This window comes from Primulina huaijiensis, chromosome 6, assembly GCF_012295235.1.
Source record: "Primulina huaijiensis isolate GDHJ02 chromosome 6, ASM1229523v2, whole genome shotgun sequence".
Taxonomy (NCBI): Eukaryota; Viridiplantae; Streptophyta; class Magnoliopsida; order Lamiales; family Gesneriaceae; genus Primulina; species Primulina huaijiensis.
In genome coordinates this window covers 13,559,265-13,566,970 of record NC_133311.1, presented here as the reverse complement: position 1 = coordinate 13,566,970, position 7,706 = coordinate 13,559,265, and positions in this window count along the sequence as shown.

Below are 7,706 nucleotides of genomic sequence, written 5' to 3'. Positions count from 1 at the left end.
TTTCCATACGTGGTTTTGATCGTTTGGGTCTCTCATATTTTACGAGGACGTCGTATCCGACTGAAGGGATCATCCAAGGGTCGTTTCTCAAAATTGCAGCAACTTATTTTCAATATTACTCATTTCAAATTGTACTATGATCTCTACTAAGTTCTATCAATCATTATTAAATTACACATAAAATTAAGCGTTTAATAAAATAATAAAAATCTGACATAAATTATGATTATAATTTTATACATGTTGATTTACTGCATAATTTACTAGTATTAATAAAGCAAGAAGGTTGATTTAGAAGTATTTTTCTTAATTCCAAAACTGTCCATTCAAATATTTAGTTCTATTATATATTTAGTTTTGTAGAGTATGTTTAAATTTTCATATTTTACAATTGTAAAAAAAAAAAATCATCTTGTTAAATTTTATGTCATATTTAATTTTGAAAAATATTGTAACTTTCAATTTAAAAACTTTGTGGAATGTGTGTGTGTCCGGTGACTAATATATATTATTGATAGTATATATATTTATTATCTTAAATTAAATTAAACACAATGTACGGATCTTTATTCGTGAAACGGATCAATCATGTCTATATTAGAATAAAAATTAATATATTTAACGGCTCGATTCGAAGACAATGGCATCCTATTAGCAAAGCTAGCTTTCCACTGTATAGAATGATAAGTATATTAATTAACCCGAGACAAGGATAGGCCAATTCGTTCACAGTTTTGTAGTGGTCCACTTAGGCATCCACTCTTAACAAATGCGAGTGGAATGAATTGAAAGTCGCTTAATGTCTAAGTTGGTGGAGTAAATAAATATTCAATTGTTGGTCATGAGATTTTTATCTAGTGAGCATCGAACGACAGTGATATTGGGTTTTATTGTTATAAAAAAATGGAAGAACGAGGATCAAATTCAAACACGATTGGAGATGCAAACTAAGAGATAATTAGTTTCAAATATGTATAAGCTATGACAACATATCAAGTTTAAGACCAGATTAGCCAATCCTATGGACTCATCTCGTAAAGAAAAAAATTGGTCCAAACCCATCTCGTCCCAAAACCTTCGGTTCCAATCCGAGTCAGCCCACAAATCCACTAAATATCATGCATATTTTCAATTCTAATAACTATACAAAAAAAGTCAAAAAAACTAATAATTTCATCAAAGTTACCTCCACAATCATAATATTTTAATAACAGTTAGTAACAAAAAGATAATTATAATAATACAAGTCACAACTTAACAATTTATAATATTTTTAAAGGAAAACTAATTCAATATTAATATAAAATAAAAATAAATTGTTGTTAATGTTGGTATACTGTTTTCTCATACTCAAGGTGCAGTGGAAGTATTAAAAATTTAGTTTCGACGTTCCAAACAATCTTTGGGTGTAGTATGTTTATTTAACATTCATCGAGTGTTTAGTTTTTATACATGCACGTATATAACGCTGGATACCAAACCAATTTGGGGTTAGTGGAGATGGCTCTTCTTGCATATTCTTACGAACGGATTTTCCTCCTCTTGATCGTCAAATCTGGTCCACGATCAGATAATATGTTCCTCACTTGGATCGTACTAGAGAAGCCAAACGATTTGTGCGTTGAGATTAAATCGTTTGAATTTCCAAAATCCGGAATCGGTGCAGCAGCACGGGGCGCGCGCCGTAGAAGAAAGTGGTGGCCGAATTTTTTTCACCAAATTTGGGATATGGCCGAGACTTTGATTGGAAGTGGGGAGAATTTTTGTGAACTTTTGTGCGAGTACAAAAATTCTCTATGTTTTCTGTCCCCTCATTGTATTTTAATAGAGTGCGATTTCTGACCTATCAAAAATATATCTTCCATTAGTATTCTTAATCCTTGTCTAAACAGGACTCTTAATTTTTATTAAAAAAAATTATCATATTATTATTATTATTATTATTATTATTATACCATGTTTTTATCAACATTTGATAATACATGATATATTAATATTATTTATATACATACATATTTTATATCTTCATATAGTATAAACATTAATATATTTACACATGCATATTTAATACATACATGGACATATTAATTAAATTAAATAATGGTTATTTAATTTATATAATTAATTTATTAGATAATTAATTATAGATTCTTCTTGAATATTTTATGAGAATCGGTACATATTGGTAGTCAACTTCCATTTCTTCCATCTTATGGACTCCTTTATAAGCATTTTGTTTGATCTCCATCAAACTATAGTTCTCAAATTCAATTCTTTGAACTTTGACTTTCTCAATGGGAACATAGACTCCGATACTTGTGTGACTCTCAATGATTTAGGGATATAGCTAGTCGTAAATTCATATCTTCATGTGATTCAAAATAACATTATTCTTATTTTGACTTACCCAAATGAGCTTCATTCTTTTCATCAACTCCTTGATCAAGAATGTTAGAAACTCATTTCTGATTGCACCCATAGGATCATGGTAAGAGCTTCTAATAGCATCACCCCATGATCCCTTAGGTATCACTGATAGTGCCTGCAAGAACCTTAAGTTATGGTTAGCGTATATTACAGTCCTTTCAATACATATATCCCGGTCGAATATGCAACTATTGATATATCGAGAGTTGCAAATGAATTCGATAACGATGTGATTTATCTTTGAGTACTAATAGTGGCATGATATGTGCAACCAGAAAAATACTTTTCCTTAAAGTACATTTTTTGCTCTGGCCAGAGACTCCTTGCACTATTAACTCATCAGATCACATATGATATCTTCACCCGTAGGCAAACGGTGAATCTCCGAATACAATACATTTGCTCATGCGTTTTTCGAAACTACACCCAACCTCGCCACCTGATGTCCCTCAATGGAGTCGGTAATGGATCAAAGTGTATGCTAGTACGTATAGCCCCTATATTGTCCCGGGTCAAAGGATTAATAGTGTACAACCATAACCGCGGACTATTCCACTCGATAAGTGAGAACCACTTGGACAATTCGAGCGAGGGTTGTTCAGTGCATCATCATATAATCACACATTTGTATGAATGGGCATTTCCATGCCTTTACCAATGAAACATGACATTTATATCACATATGCTAGTCTAAAGCTCAAGCGACATTTATCCTTATTTTAGGCGGCTGATTCGATTAAGAACTTGTTTAGAATATACGGTACACTTCCTAATAAGTTTCACGATCTTACGTTGTGAGGCTGACCTCATGGTACTTATTTTATATTCAATGACTTTATCTATGCAACTTCCATTGGTATATAGATAAAGCATAATGCCATAATTAGATAAAACCGTGAAGATGGATCATTTGCTCAGCACCTTCGAGGTGCTTTAAACACAATAAATCAATGAGCTGCAATAGCTCGTGTTCTAAGAATAAAATCACCGATGAATTAGATCGAGTTTGGTTACAAACCAAGTGAAAAACACTCGAAGTAATCTTTCGTTAAGAAAACTGATCGGTTTTATAACCTGTGAAACTGAATAACTGAAAATTACATGGGATCAGTTCTGGCTTGTATCAGTTCAGTTATGGACAGAACTGAACTGATATCAGCTGAACTGATCAAATCAATTAAGAACAAAAAAACAAGCAGTTAAACAGAAATAACACAAGATATGTTTATGGATGTTCGGAGACTTCAACTGCTCCTACGTCACCCCTTCTACCACCTCGGGTAGGATTCACTAGAAAACTTTGATTTATACAATACTTTGTGCACACCCACTCAGTTTAGGACTTACCCTAATGGCTAACGGAACTCCTAGACTAAACTGAAGGCAGCACCTTCCAGCCAACACTTATTTAACGTCTTTGTATAAAAGACTACATACACATGTTTTATGTCTTTGTGCAAGACACATTCAACTGATCTTTTAAGCTCTACTCTCTGATATATGTGAGTGATAGTGTGAGCGTGTGTGAGAACTGAACAATGAATACACGGGAAGGTGTTCTCACACACTAAGGGAAAAGGGCTTATATTCTAAGCTGATAAGACTTTAAGTGTTCCCTTCTTCACACTTTTGTTGTTCCTTGGTCTTCACTGATCTCGTCTTCTATTTATAGGCGCAAAGCTATGATCGTACAGTGAGACTCAATTATTGAAACGTCTGCTATTCGTTTTGCTTAAAAAATACTAATTTTTTTTTTAAACCTAACTTATTTCGGCCGAACCCAACATATACATGCATAAAAATATCTTGACACCATTTTAAAATAAAACAACCAAGTAGTATTTGAAAATCCAAAGAAATATCTTAAAGCATAAAATCGTCAAATATTTTGCCAAACCTAAAAAGCAATAAAATTGAAAAGTGTAGCCCATACTAAACCTCTCAAAAATCTCTCAAAAAGCATAAATAAATTGTCTTAAAATCTTTAACGTAAATCATAAACTTAAATGCAGAAAGTAGAAGCGCAGGTCCTCTGGTTATGAGCACCGACAGTCCAGCAAAGTCAACCATCAAGACCTCCAATATCATAATTATCAATATCACCTGCATCAATCACACCTAGTGAGTCTAAAGACTCAACATATCATATTCTTGATAACAAGTAATACATATACAGATCACATACAACAGTGAAAAATACTTGTACTTAAACTAACATTTTCATAATAATGCGTAAACATTAAACATAAGCATTTGCATAACAACATATTCATATTGACATATTCATATTAACATATTCATATTCGTCTTTGTTGAATTCAGATCGTGATTGTGACTTGTATTCGTATTCGTACTGGACGATGGATCCATCTACATAAAACCACAGTATTGGACGACAGGGACATCAACAACACTCTCACCAGTCAACTGAGCCTTGACCAACGTATTAACATATTAACGTATTCGTATCCGTAACCAAGGAAACACGATCGTCGGGCTCCCACTGGGACCATAACCCTCATGATATTTCTAACATATCATCGTATTAGTCACAATCTCTTCACGTCCTTCAACATTCGCATGCCCACCACTTAATAAAAACAAGCATATAATATTGTTTTTCTTTTAAACCAAGAATGCAACATGTCTTTTAAATGTCAAGATTAAATCGTACAAATCCATGAACATTTAAAAATCATAATTTAATGTATACAAATTCATAAACATTTAAAATAATCATACTAGCATATAAAACAGCATTTAGGACACTGCCATGACGTTTACTAATTTTCGGGTGCAAAATTATCGTTTTACTCATGGACGTAAAATTTCATGTTTTTTGACTTTTTCTTAATTTCATTGACTCTAACATTTCTCAAATAATTATTTAAGCTTAAATTAAAATTCTCATAATTTTATTTAGCTTAAATACTAGTTTTTTAATTAATTCGTAATTAGTCATTTGAAGGCGTTTTCATCCCGAAAAATTTCAAACTTTAATATAAAATTCTTAAATTCAAAACTTAGACTTTTATATTATTTTAACTCTCGTAAACCACGAATCGATCCCCGTGAGCCATGTTTTGATTTAATTTCCAACTAGAAAACCCTAGGGCCTTCGAACAAGCCATCCTCGAGCCTTCTCCATTTTTGGTCAAGCCATGCTCGAACCTTCATGAGCCAACCTCGAGCGAACCCTAGTCTAGACCCTACTGGACCCTTATCAACCTTAGGAACCAACCCAAAGTTGAAAACCGAAACCCTACCTTCAGAACAAGCCCTAGTCGAGACTCCTCCCAAGCTTGGACTCCACGTTTCACGCCTAGGACTCTAGCCGACCGAGACACCCCTTGAACCAGCCTGTTGTGCACCCACCTAGGACCCCAAAGAGTCACCCTAGCCCATCATGAACCCTCTGGCCGAGCCCCTATGCCCCTTGACGTCTGCGCAGCCCATGCGCGATACCCCTTGGGCTCTCGGGTGGGAGTCCTTGTTGGTTAGGACTCCTCCCATCCCCTGTTGTTCGAGTCCTAGCATGGCTAGGACTCCACCCCTGACTCATACATGGTCCTAGCCCTGTCCTGGTCCCAACCGAACCCAAGCTAAGCCATCAACTCATGAAAACCAAACCATATGATCACCCTATACCAGATTTGGTTCCAGCTTGTGTGTGTTGTGGTTGTGCAGCGTTTTAGGACTCTAAACTCACGTAAATCCATGCTTGATCATGTCCTAATCATGGCAACCTTCTTAAACATATAAAAACATGATTTTTGTATCAAATACAAGCCAAAAAAAATTGAAATATACCATAAAACCGAAAATATTTCAAGTTCCCACTTGTTTTCCATGCAAACTGAATTTAAATAATTACTATGCTGTGAATGATGTGTAAAAAAGAGAATATGGCATGCCTTTGCGTATTTAATGCACGAATTCTCGTTGACGATTGCGAAGAACGGGGACGACAATCTTGGCTAGAAATTCCTTGAAGCTTTCGACTTTTCTCTTGAATATTTAGGTGTGTGTGTGTCGTGTAAAACTTGGAGAGGGTTTTGGGAGAGAAATCTGAAAGTGGGCGTGTGTTTTTGAGGGTTTGGGGTGGGGTTTTTTTTTTTGATTATTTTATACTTCTTTAAGTTACTAATTAAACTTAGGCCCATTAGGTAGGTTAATTAGGCTCATTAGTACTTAATTAGAATTTTAAAATAATTTTGTTTAAATAAGTTTGTGAATTTATTAGCCATGTTGTCAAAACGTTCGTATTTTGTTGAAAAATCAACATCGATAAAATTTACGTCCCGGCGTATAAAATCACCTCAAAACCTCTTATTTTCAAAAATAATAAAAAACATCACTCATATTTTAAATAATTAAAAACAATTATTTAATAAAAATATTTTCTATTTTTCATCCCTCGGTCTCCGTTCCTCGATCGCAACTCGAATAACCTTTAAAATATATTTTTAATGCATGTAAGCAGAAAAACTACTAAAACATCATGTAAACATGTCACATAATAGCAATTAAAATTTAATTAACCATTTTTCATATTTACTAGATTTGCATGCAGTTGAATTACGTCGTCTTAATTTTGGACCTTACAATTATTGTATCTGTTGTATTTGAATTCATTCCTCGATAATTGATTTGTCCTTTCTGACAGTTATTCTGGAATGCTTTGTCTTTAAGTTCTGATGCAACGTCCATTATTGTCCTTTGACTGGACAAAAGCTTTTCCTTAATGTGCGTAGCTGGATTCCACCTTTGATAAGTTTGTCGTGTTATGCAAATTGATTGATTCCTAATTGATGTACTGAACTGGTCTTAAACTGGTTTTTTGATGAAATCAGTTGGCTCGTTAGCTGAACTGATTTCACTGCTTCAGTTGAATTGGTCAGTTGGGTTCTTCATCAGTTGAATTCTTCATCAACTGACCGAGCTTCTGAAGGTCTTTTGCTGAACTACCTATCAACTGAACAATCAGTTGAACTGATTTACGATCAATCAGTTGAACTGATTTGGTTTGGTTAATCAGTTGGTACTTTCAGTTTGCATTCTCCAATAGCTTCAGTTACGTTCAACTAACTGCACACTTAGTTAATTTCATTAGTAACAAAATAAAAGTTTTGTTAACATCAAAATCGAGTAAGATTGCGAACATAAAATATTCCAACACGTGAAATATTATTAAAATAAATATCATTTTATATTAGAATCAATAAAATCAAACTATAAGTTGGATCACTAAGCACCTACTCTAATAATTAATATATATA